Source organism: Convolutriloba macropyga, chromosome 15 (genome assembly GCF_964194025.1).
Source record: "Convolutriloba macropyga chromosome 15, txConMacr16.3, whole genome shotgun sequence".
Lineage (NCBI taxonomy): Eukaryota > Metazoa > Xenacoelomorpha > Acoela > Convolutidae > Convolutriloba > Convolutriloba macropyga.
Genome location: NC_134482.1, coordinates 10,298,618 through 10,316,209, shown reverse-complemented (window position 1 = coordinate 10,316,209; position 17,592 = coordinate 10,298,618).

The window sequence follows — 17,592 nt, the reverse complement described above, 5'->3', positions numbered from 1 at the left end:
TTGTCCAGGCTATGAACAGACTATGATCGGACCATCTTCAGACCATGGTCCAGACTCAATTTCAGACCATTGCACAGGCCTTAATCAGACTATGATCAGACTCAAGTGCGCTCAAAAAAGTCTGATCAGAGAAAGATTTTATTTTGAACAAATCTCTAAATTTTGCTATAATATATTCATTTCATTAAAACTGGTGTTTGCAGTATTAAAATCATCTAAAGAAAAGCCAATTCTGAAAGTATTGGTAATGAAAACGAAACCTAACTGTTGAGAAAAAAAATTATTTACTATACCTCTTAACTCATAATGCTGACTCAATGGATGAAGTTAGACAGCTTTCCACAAGAAACGTCATGGTCTTCAGTTACTCAAATTTTCCTCTTGAGGAGACCGGCATTTGCTATGAGCTGGACTCCTTGTTTCTGATTAGAGTCATCGGACTTTAGATGAGTCTCTGATCGGAACGCTGCTTTATTGTTGCCCCTTGGCAGAGCCAACATCTCTCAATTAAAAAAAAACAAAAAATGAAAAATTAATTCACTCGAAATCAGACCTTCCAGACCAAATTGACCTCTGATCAGACCGAACTCAGACCATGGTCCAGACTAAAAAGACTATGATCAGACCTTTCAGACCGAATTGACCTCTGATCAGACCCGACCCAGTCCATTGTTCAGACTAAAAAGACTATGATGAGACCGTCCAGACCGAACTGACCTCTGATCAGACCGAATTCAGACTATGGTCCAGACTATTGTGCGCTCGAACCGCTTTCCAGACCCTGTAATTTCGGTCTGGGAACACATGTGTGTGCGCTCGATTGGGTCTAATCATAGTTCAATTTGGGGCAAATATAGCGCTTGCAATAAAATTGAGAAACTTTGTTGAATGAAAGCGAATTGTATAAAAGGTGTCAGATTCTATCCAATTGCATTTCCGAAAATTTTAAACTACAGCTATCAAATTACATTTGGCTCAAAAAATTTTTGAATCTCGCTGTAATTTGTTAAAAAAGGGAATTGCATTTATTCGTCAGTGCTAACTAGTTTGCAATGGCTAAATTTGCTCGGAATAATTGTTCGAAAGAAAGTGAGAGCAATTAAAATGACCAGTAATTAGTTTGAATCTCAGTAGTCTGGCATGCAAGTCTAGGTTGACACTCTATCATTATCAGCGTTTTATGGTCTGGACTAACCAGGTCGAGGTTTCCAGACCAACGTGACCTCTGATCAGATCATCTTTGAGTGCACAATGTTCTAGTTGAGCACGAATAACATGGTCTGGAATAACATGGTCTACGAGCGCATTTTTGTCAAGACAATGGTCTGGAACTTGTCTGATCACTGGTAACTTCAGCCTGGGACGGTCTGATAAGAGAAAATTTTGAGCGCACACTAGCCTGATCAGTTACACATCTCAAAAAAGTATCAGAAAGAGTTGCAGATTTTTTGGTTTCTTAAATTGCTAGAGGTTAACTGGATTTAGAATATCAGATAACATTTTTGCTTTTTCAGAGAGACTTTTGGAATATTTTGCATCGATTGCGTGCCTCTCTTTATTTTTTATTCAGAGTTCTATTGGGGATTAATTTATTCCACGAGTCGTTTGAAAACATGTATTTATGATACTATAATAGTCTGCTGGTACAACTTTACTTTCCCTGTTCTGTTTACAAAAACTTCAGACCTATTTCGTAGCATTGCTGAATTTGGGTACGAAGGCTTTTAAGTTCAGTTAAAACTTTTAATAATCCAAGAAGCGCTGTCAGTTGTTTATCTTCGGAGACAGTTGTTTATCTTCTTTTATTTATTTGTCCTGTTAAACCAATGGATGCCGCTGAATAGAACAATCATGTCACCAGTGAAAAACAAACCTAACGGTTTACAGTTAATTTATTGAAGTTTCTGCCGTTTGTTTGACAACAACAACGATTGCTTTTATTACAATTCAAAGAATTTGAATTGTATTGGTGCGCTGTGTTTTTTTTAAGATGTGTTCACACATTTTTCAATGAGTTTGACATTTCAAAACGGGATAAACAGGTAAAGCCCAGCGGGCATTAAGTTTCATTAGAGGCCCAAGGTGGGCTTTAGTAGTCCTTCAAGTGCCTATACTGGCGCAGCTGCTGGGATGGCCTTAATTTAAGGTTAAAAGGTCATTTTTAGGAGTTTTTGGGCTCAAATTGGTGCATTTTTTCATGTTTTTTGTGATTTTTTTTGTTTTGATTAGTCTTAGGTTGAAGTTTTTAAAAGTTGATGAAGGCCTTTTGCGAGACAAAATTGCTTGTTAATGCCATTTTATGAGCTATATGTTTTGGTACTACAAACACAAACACGCAAAATGATACTAATTTTTGCAAATTTTTTCAGGTTTTTTGAAAATTTTGTCATTTTTTGAGTTTTTTAGCCCTAGGTGTCAAGAAACCTCCTCTAGGGTTTCATAAAGGGCTAAATAAAAGGTTACTGCATAGTTTCTAGTGGTAATGGATTTCATGTGAAATGGTTTTCTTATTCTTGCCATCATGAATTTTAGCATTTTTTTTGACAAAACTTGCTACTTTTTTCATATTTTTTGACATTTATTTTCATTATTCAAGTTGTTTGAGTCCCAGGGGCCTGAAAACCTCATCAGGGTTTGAATAGTAAGTTACTGGAAACTTTTTAGTTGCCATTGAATAGGTTTCAACTTTTGAATAACACAAATTTTAGCAATTTTTTTGACAAAAATTGCATATTTTTCAGGTTTTTGAATTTTTTTTTAGGTTTTCCAGCTTTATGGTAATCTCCTTTGAGGTTTTTTATTAGGGCACCGCATAGTTTCTAGTAACAATGGACTGGTTTTAACCTTTTAATGTCTCGCATTTTAGCATTTGTGATAAAATCTGCAATTTTTTTAAAGCTTCCTAAAGTTTTTGTCAGTTTTTGATATTGGTCCATTCACAAGTGCACGAAAACATATTCCACTTTCTGATAAAAGAGTTACTGCATTGTTTTTAGTTTGAATGGATTTGTTTTCAACTATTTAACCTTTCGACTTTTTGAAGTTTTTTGAAAAAATATTGCAATTTTTTTCAAGTTTTTTCAAAACATTTGTATTTTATTTATTTTTTTGCCTCATATTTCTGCCTCAGTAGCCAGGTAACCTCATCCAAGGTTTGATAGTATGTTATTAAACAGTTGCTAGGGGGCAATTGAATGGCTTTCAACATTTTAATAGAACGAAATTCTATTTTTTGAAGTTTGAAATTTTTGCCTAACTAATTGAATGGCTTTCATCCAATGAGTTTTTTAAAGCTTGGAATTGGGTTACTGGATAGCCTCTAGAGACAGAAAAATGATTCTGAAGACATTTATATCACGATTTTCAGCAACGTTTTCTTATAATTTGCAATTGATTTCTTTTTTTTTTATTTTTTTTTGTTCATTTTCGAGTTAATCGATCTTCAAGGGCCAATGAATATTTTTCAGGTCTTGCAGATATAATGCCGGACTGATTTCAGAAACAAAAATTGGTTTTGAACGTATTTTCGCAATATGTATTTTGAAAGGGAAAAAATTTGCCTTAGGTTTAAAAGCTTCAAGAGTTTTAGCAAGGAGTATATTTTTGTTTAGTTTTTATTCTTTTAGTTTCTCAATTTTTTGATGATTTTGTTTGTGTTCTGGCTGGCATTGTTCAATTGATCTGCTGGTCAGGTAGAGTACGTCTGAGTTTTTCATTCAATTCTTTGAATTGTATTTCAGGACAAGTGCTGCTATGTTTTCTTTTTTTGTTTTTTGATCATTTTTTACTTCCTTAACTTAATGTGCTAATTTGATAAGCACATTATCTCTTTTTTCTGAGCTCCGAAGTTACTGTGAACTATGTTTGCATGTTTGATATAGCAAATGTTGACATGCGTGATGCTCTAAAACTGATTTTTCTCAATGCTGGCTGTATGGTCTAATCAGAGAGCATTCACCCTTATTATGGTCTGGGACAACATTTTGAGAGCTCGTTATTCTGGACAATGGTCCGGAACTTGTCCGAACAATGGTTTGATTCTTGTCCCATCTGAGTTCATTTTTGGCTCGAACTTCTCTGATCAAAGATGAACTCGAGTGCACTTCCAGCACACAAGGGGATTCGAGCGCACACTAGTTTGATCAGAGGACACCTTGGTCTGGCACAGTTTGATCAGAGGTCTCTTTTGTCTGGGACGGCCTGATCAGAGACCATTTTGGAATGGACATTAACCTGGGTACCCATGCCACGGTTCACAAAACAGTTATTTTTTAATTGAGTCCCATGTAACTACTATTGAAATTTGCATATATACTGTTTGCCCACCCTGCACTGTTTTCATACCCCCATTGAGAAATATTGTTTTATTATAAAGACGGTTCCTCTTTTAAAAGAATAGCACTTTTGCCTGGGGGCGTTATAGAAACATTCACCCTAAGCTGGCGTCTTAGAGTCAATGTCTTTTACGTCCTATTGGTAACAGAATAAAGTATAGATTTTTTATTCATGGATAAGAAAAAACCGAACTGAAAATATGTGAGGTTATATTGTTATTGTGGTTCAGTAAAGGCCAAATCAGCCTCTAAAAAACCGACTGTACCTTTTGATGCCTACAGCTCCCTTACAGTTCACTGGCGGGTTACATAATGAGTTACTATGAAAAGGCAAAAACTCTAACTGTGAATTGCGTAACGTACAAACAAAACAAACTGGAATCATTCAAATAGTTTTCTTCCAACTTAAAAATAATGCGCTAAGCCATATATCTGTCGTCAATTGTTTTATAACCCCATACATGCCTTCTAAATACTAAAGTTCTCATACCGGTAGAGAGGTGTCAACACTAGAAAACAAAAAGTATATGTATGATTGGCGGTGATTTCATTCGATAAATGCCTTTACAGGCGTTTTTTTCTAAGAGCAGATCTTACATATTTTCAGTGCTTAGTTGTTAGCCTTTATCTTACATGATTTACCTTTTCAACTACCGTTCAATTTAGATAAAATAAACGCTTAACTCTTAGCGTTGGCTTTAATAATTTAGCTATTAATTTATCATTGATCTTTCAAAAAATGAAGCTAAAAATTGCTTAGATTTGATTATTGCGTTTCCATAGCCAGTTTTTGAATGTTATGAGCCCGGGTACGTTTTAATAAGCGACCTTTTATTGCGTTTCCATGGGTTAAAAATTGAAACATTTCATTATTTTTTTGTTTCAAGATTCTGCTAGTAAACATATTAAAAAATTGTTTTAATTGGGTCAAATACTGTGAATTGCGTAACGTACAAACAAAACAAACTGGAATCATTCAAATAGTTTTCTTCCAACTTAAAAATAATGCGCTAAGCCATATATCTGTCGTCAATTGTTTTATAACCCCATACATGCCTTCTAAATACTAAAGTTCTCATACCGGTAGAGAGGTGTCAACACTAGAAAACAAAAAGTATATGTATGATTGGCGGTGATTTCATTCGATAAATGCCTTTACAGGCGTTTTTTTCTAAGAGCAGATCTTACATATTTTCAGTGCTTAGTTGTTAGCCTTTATCTTACATGATTTACCTTTTCAACTACCGTTCAATTTAGATAAAATAAACGCTTAACTCTTAGCGTTGGCTTTAATAATTTAGCTATTAATTTATCATTGATCTTTCAAAAAATGAAGCTAAAAATTGCTTAGATTTGATTATTGCGTTTCCATAGCCAGTTTTTGAATGTTATGAGCCCGGGTACGTTTTAATAAGCGACCTTTTATTGCGTTTCCACGGGTTAAAAATTGAAACATTTCATTATTTTTTTGTTTCAAGATTCTGCTAGTAAACATATTAAAAAATTGTTTTAATTGGGTCAAATATTGTTCAATTCTAACTAAATTGGCGTTAGAAGCTGCTTGTTTTTATGTTGTTTGAATCAGGAAGAAAAGGATGTAGTTATTTTCAAGAGAAATATCTGTTCCAATGTTTGCTTCGTTAATTAGCGGAAAGTTTTTTTTTGGAAAAAAGTTGACTTCTATCGGGTCAACTAATTTTTAAACCCAACAAATTCTATCGGAGTGGCTATCCCGGGCCGAGGTGTCCACCCCTAATACACCGTTATTAAGCGAGATTAGGCTGTAAAGCGTTTTCCACTCTTAAATAGCAGGGAAAAGAGTGTAAGAGTGTAATTTTAAGAAAATTACACTCTTTTTACACTCTTTACACTCTTTATTCCACTCTTTTTACACTCTTCAAAATTACACTCTTTTGTTCAATTTTTAGTGGGGAAAAGAGTGAAAAGTGTAATTTTGAAATGATTACACTCTTTGAAATACACCGCAGTTTTTAAGAAATTACACTCTTAGAAATACACTACAATTACACTGTTTTGTCCACTTATTTCCTTCTTTTCAACGGGTGTAAATCTTATCCAGGCTCCGCACAAGGAAAGAAAACTACAGAAATTTGTGCTGCAATAATAAAAATTTGATCTACGTCTTCAACACAGAATGAAGAGGAGGAGGATACAGATGACAACGAAGCCTTTTTTGTTAGTTTTTTTGGTTTAGCTTGTTTTTGTTCTTCTTTCTGCAGTAGAAGAGACTTTTGCAGGTTAATGACATGTATGATTCACCGCATAATGAGATTCAAATGCACCTTTTCAACGCCGCCGGTTGCAATCTGTTTGTTTTAATGTCCTTGATACCACTGAATAATACAAAAAAGACAGCGAATTAAGATTACGGGTTAATGAACCGTCGAGTTAGGTGAAGAAAATGTCGAACTTCATGAAAAACAATTGTTAATAACTTTTGAAGATGACGGGTTAGAAAGCCTATGTTAGCTCATTGTGTTGCCTCGATAATAAACTTTAAGAGTTTGTGTAGAAGTAAACGCCAATATGTTGGTTTGTTCACAAAATTTTAATGAACCATCGAACTAGGTGAAGAAAATGTCGAACTTCATGAAAAAGGTCTATTGACAATTTTTTGAAGAAGACGAGTTAGAAAGTCTATGTTAGCGCATTTTGTTGCCCTGATAACGTAATTTAAGAGTTTGTGTAGATATAAATGTCAATTTTTTTATTCGTTCACAAAATTCAAAAGAACCGGCAAATTAGGTGAAGAAAATGTCGAACTTCATGAGAAACGTCTGTTAATAATTTTTTGAAGAAGACGAGTTAGAAAATCTACGTTAGCCTATTTTGTTGCCTTGTCAACGTACTTTACGAGTTTTTGTAGAAGTTAATGCCAATATTCTGATTTGTTCACAAATTTTTAATAAACCCTCGAATAAGGTGAAGAAAAAGTCGGACTTCATGAAAAACGTCTGTTAATAACTTTTTGAAGAAGACGAGTTAGAAGGTCTATGTTAGCCAATTTTGTTGCCTTGACAACGTACTTTGTGAGTTTGTGTAGAAGTAACTGCCCATATTTTGATTTGTTCAAAAAATTTAAATGAACCGTCGAATTAGGTGAAGAAACAGTCGAAATTCATGAAAAACGTGTGTTAATAACTTTTTGAAGAAGACGAGTTAGAAAGTCTGTGTTAGCTTTTAGCCCATTTTGTTGCCGTGATAACGTACAGATTCAATTTGTGTAGAATTAAATGCCCACATGTTGATTTGTTCACAAAATGTTAATTAATCGTCGAATTAGTTGGAGAAAATGTCGAACTTCATGAAAAACGTCTTTAAATAATGTTTTGAAAAAGACGAATTAGAAGATCTATGTTAGCCCATTTTGTTGCTCTGGTAACTTACTTCATGAGTTTGTGTACAAGCAATTGCCTATGTTTTGATTTGTTCACAAAAGTTTAATGAACCGTCTAATTAACTGAAGAAATAGTCGAACTTCATGAAAAACGTCTGTTAAAAACTTGTTTAAGAAAACGAGTTAGAAGGTCTATGTTAGACTTTTTTGTTGCCGTGAAAACGTACTTTATAAGTTTGTGTAGAAGTAATTGCCCATATTTTGGTTTGTTCACAAAATTTGAATGAACCGTCTAATTAGGTGAAGAAATAGTCGAACTTCATGAAAAACGTCTGTTAATAACTTTTTGAAGAAGACGAGTTAAAACGTCTATGTTAGTTGTTAGCCCATTTTGTTCCCGTGATAACGTACTTATTGAACTTGTGCAGAAGTAAATGCTCATATTTTGATTTGTTCACAAAATTTCAATGAACCGTCGAATTTGGTGAAGAAAATGTCGAACTTCATGAAAAACGTCTGTCAATAACTTTTTGAAGAAGACGACTTAGAATGTCTATTTTAGCTCATTTTGTTGCTACGATAACGTTCTTCCTGAGTTTGTGTAGAAGTAAATGACAATATTTTGATTTGTTCACAAAATTTTAAAGAACAGTCGAAATAGGTGAAGAAAATGTCGAACTTCATGAGAAACGTCTGTTAATAATTTTTTGAAGAAGACGAGTTAGAAAATCTACGTTAGCCTATTTTGTTGCCTTGTCAACGTACTTTACGAGTTTTTGTAGAAGTTAATGCCAATATTCTGATTTGTTCACAAATTTTTAATAAACCCTCGAATAAGGTGAAGAAAAAGTCGGACTTCATGAAAAACATCTGTTAATAACTTTTTGAAGAAGACGAGTTAGAAGGTCTATGTTAGCCAATTTTGTTGCCTTGACAACATACTTTGTGAGTTTGTGTAGAAGTAACTGCCCATATTTTGATTTGTTCAAAAAATTTAAATGAACCGTCGAATTAGGTGAAGAAACAGTCGAAATTCATGAAAAACGTGTGTTAATAACTTTTTGAAGAAGACGAGTTAGAAAGTCTGTGTTAGCTTTTAGCCCATTTTGTTGCCGTGATAACGTACAGATTCAATTTGTGTAGAATTAAATGCCCACATGTTGATTTGTTCACAAAATGTTAATTAATCGTCGAATTAGTTGGAGAAAATGTCGAACTTCATGAAAAACGTCTTTAAATAATGTTTTGAAAAAGACGAATTAGAAGATCTATGTTAGCCCATTTTGTTGCTCTGGTAACTTACTTCATGAGTTTGTGTACAAGCAATTGCCTATGTTTTGATTTGTTCACAAAAGTTTAATGAACCGTCTAATTAACTGAAGAAATAGTCGAACTTCATGAAAAACGTCTGTTAAAAACTTGTTTAAGAAAACGAGTTAGAAGGTCTATGTTAGACTTTTTTGTTGCCGTGAAAACGTACTTTATAAGTTTGTGTAGAAGTAATTGCCCATATTTTGGTTTGTTCACAAAATTTGAATGAACCGTCTAATTAGGTGAAGAAATAGTCGAACTTCATGAAAAACGTCTGTTAATAACTTTTTGAAGAAGACGAGTTAAAACGTCTATGTTAGTTGTTAGCCCATTTTGTTCCCGTGATAACGTACTTATTGAACTTGTGCAGAAGTAAATGCTCATATTTTGATTTGTTCACAAAATTTCAATGAACCGTCGAATTTGGTGAAGAAAATGTCGAACTTCATGAAAAACGTCTGTCAATAACTTTTTGAAGAAGACGACTTAGAATGTCTATTTTAGCTCATTTTGTTGCTACGATAACGTTCTTCCTGAGTTTGTGTAGAAGTAAATGACAATATTTTGATTTGTTCACAAAATTTTAAAGAACAGTCGAAATAGGTGAAGAAAAAGTCGAACTTCATGAAAATCGTCTGTTAAAAACTTTTTGAAAAAAGACGAGATAGAAAGTCTATTATAGCTCATTTTGTTGCCAAGTTAACGTTTTTTATGAGTTTATGTAGAAGTAAATGCCAATATTTTGATTTGTTCAAAAAATTTCAATGAACCGTCGAGTTAGGTGAAGAAAAATTCGAACTTCATGAAAAACGTCTGCAAATAACTTTTTGAAGAAGACGATTTAGAAAGTCTATAATAGCTCATTTTGTTGCCGTGTTAACGTACTTCATGAGTTTGTGTAGAAGTAAATGCCAATATTTTGATTTGTTCAAAAAATTTTAATGAACCGTCGAGTTAGGTGAAGAAAAAGTCGAACTTCATGAAAAACGACTGCAAATAACTTTTTGAAGAAGACGATTTAGAAAGTCTATAATAGTTCATTTTGTTGCCGTGTTAACGTACTTTATGAGTTTGTGTAGAAGTAAATGCCAATATTTTGATTTGTTTACAAAATTTTAAAGAACCGTCGAATTAGGTAAAGAAAAAGTCGAACTTCATGAAAAACGTCTGTTAATAACTTTTTGAGGAAGACGATTTAGAAACTCTATAATAGCTCTTTTGGTTGCCGTGTTAACGTACTTTATGAGTTTGTGTAGAAGTAAATGCCAATATTTTGATTTGTTCATAAAATTTTAAAGAACCGTCGAATTAGGTGAAGAAAAAGTCGAACTTCATGAAAAACGTCTGATATTAACTTTTTGATGAAGACGATTTAGAAAGTCTATAATAGCTAATTTTGTTGCCGTGTTAATTTTATCTAAGAATATATATAGATCTTTTTTCGACTTTGTTTATTTGATTTCAAAATTTTCAATAATTAGCGATTTAGGGGCCAAAAATTTGGCATTTTTGAGTTACTTTGACTAAATTTACCACTTTATCGAGCCAAAACATACAAGTTTATGGAATCATGGTAAACTACGATTTACCCTTCCAACAACCATGTTATTATCTTTTTAAAGTATTGCCAAACAAGAGAATGCGAGGGCAATGTAGAGACCGAAATCAGGGTCGATTTTAGCAAAATTTTTCCAATTTTCAAAGTTGTTTAGTTTAATAACTTTTTTGTTACACGACGTATTTAAGAGTATATGATATCATTTTCTTGCCCATTTAATCCTCTTTACGAATATATATGGGTTGAAAAGTTTCGGTTTAATTTCATTGCCCAATTTTCCGATTTGCCAAACTTTGCTGAAAATGTGCAAATTTCAGCCAAATTGTCAGAGATCGAGTTCTTATTCCTTTACTTTTTAACTTTTATAACGCCAGGTTGATGCCCCAGTTCATGCTGATTCCAAAACATATTCATTTTTTTAAATTTGGTTCATTAGTTTTCGAGATATAAGCCTTTTTCGGACGCATACCAGCACCCCCAACCCCCCCCCCCCCCAAACCCAAACCCCCCCCCAACCTTTCCATTTCATCCTTTCCGTCTCCCCCCTCCGTTGCAACCACTTTTTACGTATTTTCATAGTCATACTATATTATAGCTGTAGAGCTTCTCGAATATATTAGTTTTATCACTTTGATAATTTACTTCATAATTATAGCGGCTAACCCAGATGACAAAGTGAAACTTTCGTTTGCCGCGTCCATCCGGTCACGTGACATGCTTATTCGTGTGCTGTCCCGTCAAGTGACAGCAGAGAGAGGCTCATTCACTGCCTCCTACTTCCTCGAGGTAAGCATGTATAAATTTGAAGCTGAAAAGAAATAGAAGTTTCCGAAAGCTCAAGAACGGCAAAGAAAGTGGGAGGCAGTCAAAGGAATGAGAATACGATGTAGATTGAATGATATAGCTTTGAGAACGAATAGGTTGTACAAATAGGTTGTACGGAGTGGAGCGCTGTACGGAGGGACGATTTACGGAGCGTTGTACGGAGCGTTGTACGGAGGGAACGGGTGGTCGTCCCTAGCCTGTGGTGACCCATAAATGTTATATCGTTGGAAAGCTCTCGTCAAGGTGAATTCGATAGGCTATATGCCAGCACCCAATACGCGCTTAATACTATATCTGTACTATTATACTATTGGTGGTTTCCTGCTGCTGTGTTATTAAGCTTTGTAACTATTTGTTTCGCTTCCAGTTGAAATGGATCGCAGTCGACTGGGTAACCTCCATGGGAACAACAACTCAGCCCCGCCTAAGAAAAGGCTAAAACCGCTGTTTCCTAGCCATCAACAGCACGGACGGCTTGTGAAGGACAACATTGACGGAACCACAACTGAATTTATTTACAATAATTTTGTTGATGAAGAAGCGGTCCATAGGATCGTCGGTGATTCTATCTTCGACAACATATGTGTTAAGAACTGTGTTGACTATTCCTTATCTGGGGGGAAAGTTAATCAGTTTTTTGTGTTGATGGATACCTTGGCCGTCTATAGAAATGTTATCCTGGCTGTAGGAGGTAACAATCTGGCTGCGCGCAATGGACCGGGCAAAGACCCAACTGATGTATTGGAGAAAGTACGGGCCTTATACAGTGCCATCAGAAATGTGGCGAACCGTCCGAGAGTAATCGTGTGCACTGTACTGAAGCGAAACTGCACTCAATTTAACATCCAACGTTTCAACGCGCAACTAAGCCAGTCAAACTTGCCTTTTTTCAAGCTGCACAAAGAAGTGCACAAAGCGAGGTCTTTTTTACCTGACGGCGTCCATCTAAACGAGAAGGGTAGGAAGGAGCTGGCTTGCGCAATCAACAAAGCTATGCAAGAAAATCATTTGAATTAGCTTAAATTTGATTGCTTTCTTTGAATACTTGTACTTTTGTTTTTTTTTATTACTTTGATTTATTTGTACTATTGCAATTTGATTGCTTTCTTTGACTATTTGTACTTGCACTATTGCAATTTGATTCAATTTAATTACATTTGACCGATTTTGACAAAAAATTGGTTACATTAGTAGAAGTAGGTGCTAGGTGTATTAGGCGACACACAAGTTAGAAGACACGCCAATTAGCTGGCAGCTTTCATCAAGACGACGTGAAAATGACCGAAATCGGAACTGTATAATTAAAGTTGTGTTATTAGAAGCGTCGACTTAATTACGTTCGGCCGTAATAATTTGCTTGGTTGTGATAGATTCATATCAAGTCCCACGGGCCACGGAGGCATGGCTATGTTAGCTAGCAGTAATAGCCGATTAATGTTTGTTTCACAACTAAAGAATGCTACATTTACAATTAATAAAATTAAAATTGACGAAAGTTAGCGGGTGTTTCTGCCCGCTTCGAATTTCCGCTAAGCGGATCTTTTCCGCTTCGACCGTTATTGTAAAATTTCAATAAAATTAAAATTGACGACCGTTAGCGGGTGTTTCTGCCCGCTTCGATTTTCCGCTAAGCGGATCTTTTCCGCTTCGACCGTTATTGTAAAAATTCAATAAAATTAAAAATGACGAACGTTAGCGGGTGTTTCTGTCCGCTTCGAATTTTTAGACCTATAACTTAAGATGAAGTAGAAATTAGCAGTTATAATTAGTTGAAATTAGAATACCCATAACGTCATGAAGATTGATGGCGATGGTGGATTTAGGCGTGAATGTACTGCGGTAGGACACGAGGTAAAAGTTTTTTTGAGCTGTCATCTTTTATTACATGTTGTGCTTTTTAAGAAACCTTTTAGAAATTTTTATAATTTTTTTTTCTTTTTGATATAAACTTTTTTGGAAATCAAAAATGTTTTCAGTTGAACGGCTGATATGCTGCAACAACCAAAAATTGTGTTCAGACAGATTTTTCTGGGTTTGGAAAGTGGTACTGCGATTGAAACCAGGTTTCTTGAAAGTCCTTTGTCTGAAATTGAGCGACTGTGGCAAGAAATAAAACAGCTACGTGAAAAAATAGACGGCTTAAGGCAACGAGTAGAAGACCTAGAAGTTGAATATATTGAGTTCCCGGAAAGCAATGAGGAGTCCAGCTACACGACAACTTCTTCCATATCAAGTGCTGAAAATATGGAGCCGTTGAATGGATTTTAATTTTTGTTTCCTCAAAGGTGCAGTGTGAAACTTTCGTAGTGTTACTTTGTTTGACTTTGTTTTTCTTATTATCAGAGCTTGATCTTTTTGATAATGATAGTCGCAAAGCAATTCTTTTGATTGTAGAGTTTTATTGAAATTGTTAGTAATTGTGCTTGAAGTTGATGTTTTTTTGTCTTTTCGCTTTCTTCGTTGGATTGCAATTGACTCTCAATTAAATGAATGTTGACTCGAACGTTTTTGACAACTTTCTCCGTTATTTTTTAAATTTCTGGATTGATCTGTTTTTACTGACCTAAGGATTTTGGAAATGCCAATGAAAATCGAGTTTATTTTCCTGACAGCAGGTTGTCAGGTGTTAAAAATTGGGTTATTTGATGAGCGTTGGCTCAAGAGCTTTCAAATAAATGATCGAATGAAATTAGAGATTGATGAAAAAACTAATCTGTTGCTCAATGGTTCTGAAATTGAATGCGTGTTGTTAAAACACGGGCCTCCTGCGGCAATGCAAATTGAATTCGAGCGATACCAAGAAATTTATGGGGCTTTCGCACAACAGTTTGAAAACCCAGTAAGTGGTACCCCACCTACAGGTGCAAAGTGGACCCTCAGCCAAGGTGGGACACCGAGTACAAGGCTAGCCGCTGCAAGTCCAAGGGTTTTGGTTAGAGCTCCTCTTTTTTCTCTCTTTGAAAGAGTTATCGCAATAAATATAATACGTTTGCTGTCTAAGAAGTCAATAAAAGGCAAACATTGTAATTTTTTGCGAAAAATTTAAGCAGATAAAATATCATAGCGAGTGACTACTGCAATCGTTAAGCTACTATCCGAAAATTTGGTTGATTCGTTATCAGTTCTTTGGTTTTGTCAGTTAAAAACATTCTTGTTTAGAAATGCGCTAATCATGAAAGATTGCTGGAAGTTCTTAATGAGGACAAAAAACTCATCGCAAAGGTTATACAAGTATATGAGAAGACGGTTTTGTCCTGCAACAGAAAGCTGGAGAGCGAGCTCCAGAAATTGAAAACCATTGTAAGATCTTGCCTCAGTGATACAAAAGTTTTGACCTGTTTTTTGGTAGAAGTGGTTTCTAGCAAGTTTTTATAAAGTTTGTTCAATTTTTGCGCTCAGAATTTTCTTTCAAGAAATGGTTATTTGCCAAGTTTTGGATAGATTCCAAACTATCTGTATTTAGAAAGATCTCAAGAAATTTGATGCAGAGAATGACACAGAAGAGCCAGGTATAGCTATACCAAGTTTTTATGAGGAAATTGATTTGGATAATTTCCCAACAAATTGAAATCCGCAAGAACTGGAAAGAAATCTGCGAACAGCAGTATGGGGCCAGAAGGGTCTACAGAGGGAAATCATATCCCCAACCCGAGAAGCGAAGTGCGGAAGCCTGCATCTCCCAAGAGAACAAAAATCTTTAAAGGTATAATGATCAAAAACTAAGTTGTCAAAAACTAGGTTTCAAGAATAAGTTGTCGGAAGTTCAAACTGATTTCCTCAAATGATTTTTTTCTGTTTTCGCTTTTGAAGTTTTTTGTAACCAGTTTTTATTATGATTGATTTTCCTAAAAAGCTTAGCTTAGGTGTGTTTTCCTCTGCTTAAGGCCTTGTACAGAGACAGTTTCCACCTCGTCTTTGGCCAGATGCGTACAATGATGCTCGTTCGGCTGCCAACAGAGCTGGCATGGATTCACTTCGATACAAGAAACGAAAATCTGACCCTTTTTGGGTGAATCAAATGAGGAAAAAGGCAGAGGCCAAGAAAAAAGAGAGGGAAAGAAACTCCCCGAGACTTCTCAAAGTTGTGTCGATTTGAGCGAATCTGAGACCGAAAGCATTGAGTTTCCATCCAATAATCAGGAGTAGCAATTGTTGCAAGTGATTTTTGAAATTTGAAAAATTGTAATTGAATCAGACGTTAAACACGGTAAATTTGAGTTCCTATATGTAAGTGTTGTCTTATGCAGAAGTACGCCTAAGTGTTACAGATGAGCATTTATGCTAGTTAGTTTTAGTTTGTCTTCTTAAAGGTGCTATTTTTTGTATTGGAAATTTTGGATGAAATCAACTCATTTAGGTTGTTGAAAATCAAGTCACTTTTTTTTCAAATAATTTAACACAAGAACAATTTTTATGTAAGAAATTCTAATTGCAGATTCGCACACAACATAGAAATAATTTCGCTCTACTTTGTCTGCAAATTTTTAGATCGTTGAAAATGAAACGAGTCAACTTGAGATCTGAACCAGCGAAAAGTCATAACCTATTCGACTCTGAGGCTGAAAGAGAGGAAAGTATAAAAGATAGCATTTTGAGGGACAACTTAGCATGGCTTTTTGTGAAAGACAATTTGATTTTTATAACTTACAGCAGCACCAAATCGCCTAAGAAATTAAAACCCTCAGAAATGTTGAGTTTAATTGAAGGAGAGAGTTACAACCAGCAATTTAAAGACCAAACTGTTTCTTGTCGTTTGTTGTCTAAAGGCAATTATAAAAAAGTAGAGGAAGCGATGAAGATTTTTCAAGCAGAACTAGACGGTGGCAAAAGTCCTTCAAAATTTCGCAAAAATGTTCTAGCTGCGCTGAAGGCTCCTGTAGTTGATGATGTCAATTTTTTGAGTCGCTCCCGCGCTCCAGTTATGAGCAGCAGAGAAGTCTGCCTAGGCCAATCAACTGAGCGGAAGAAATCAAAAAAGTCTAAAGTCGAAAAGTTAACGCAGCCAGCCGTTCTCCAGGGCAGCCAAAACAAGAACATGGTAAAAATTAAAGATTTTAAATGATTTTAATCACAAACCAGATCATATGGTTCCAGTTGTTTTTAAATCAAAATCAGTCGCCAAATTAAATAAACATTTATACATACATACAAGCATCCATACATACATACATACAAACATACATATATAATAATTTTGATCATCGCAGACGTCAGTGGGTGTTTCTGCTCGATTCGAGTTTCGATTTTTGGTGTGACTGGAAAATTTGCTCTTCGCGTTTTTAGCAGCCCTCTGATAATCTGAGTTTCTCACAACCTTGCTCCAGTTCTTTACCTGAGATCAGCGCCAACATGGTTTCAAACAGTGGAACCAACAAAGACGATTGCGGCCCCAATTGCTCTTTTTTAAAAGAGTATCTTGATAATCACGTTCTGGAGATGAACGAGTTGATGAAAATCTTCGAAGAGAAACGAAAGATCGAAGACAAGAAGCGCGCAAACCTATGTGCAAGAATTGACAACAAAGTTAGATTATTGTTTGCTTAAGAATTTGGTATCACTCAGCCTTAATTGCTAGACCTTTTTGGCCTTAACCATGACAACTGGTAGTGACAATTGGTAGTAGACAAATAAGTTTCTGCAAGAAATAGGCGCAGTTGGTTACATGAAAACTTGTTTCAGACCGCAGAGTTGAAAGAAATTTGCTTTGATGACCATCACGGCTACCAGAGCATAGATGATCATCCTTCCCGCGGCACATCTACAGTTGCAGTTATACACAACGATGAAGATCTGATGACAATTCATGCCGGATCTGAAGTCGGGAAATTTGCGCGGGCCCTCTTGAGAATTGTTTCCAGAAAACGAGCGTGCAGGTGTTATCCTTGAGCCGAGAAGACGTGAAACTGACGGCCGCAAAGAAGCGCCAAGTGAAATTCTCGAAAAGTTCAGGAGTAGGTTTTTTTTTAGTAAAATTTATACGTCAGATTCACCGTAGGAGTCATCATTGCATAACAACCTTAAATAGCATGAATTAAGAGATCAATCTTTCCTTGAACTGAAAACCCAAAAACTTAAGTTAATTGATGAGCAAAAAATGACCAGGGTTTTCTGCCTGTTTTAGAAGTTGTAGAGCAAAAGTACCCAGATACACCAAAACTGGCTTTCGAGACTGCAAGAAAAGCTGCCAACCAATACGGCAAGGATTG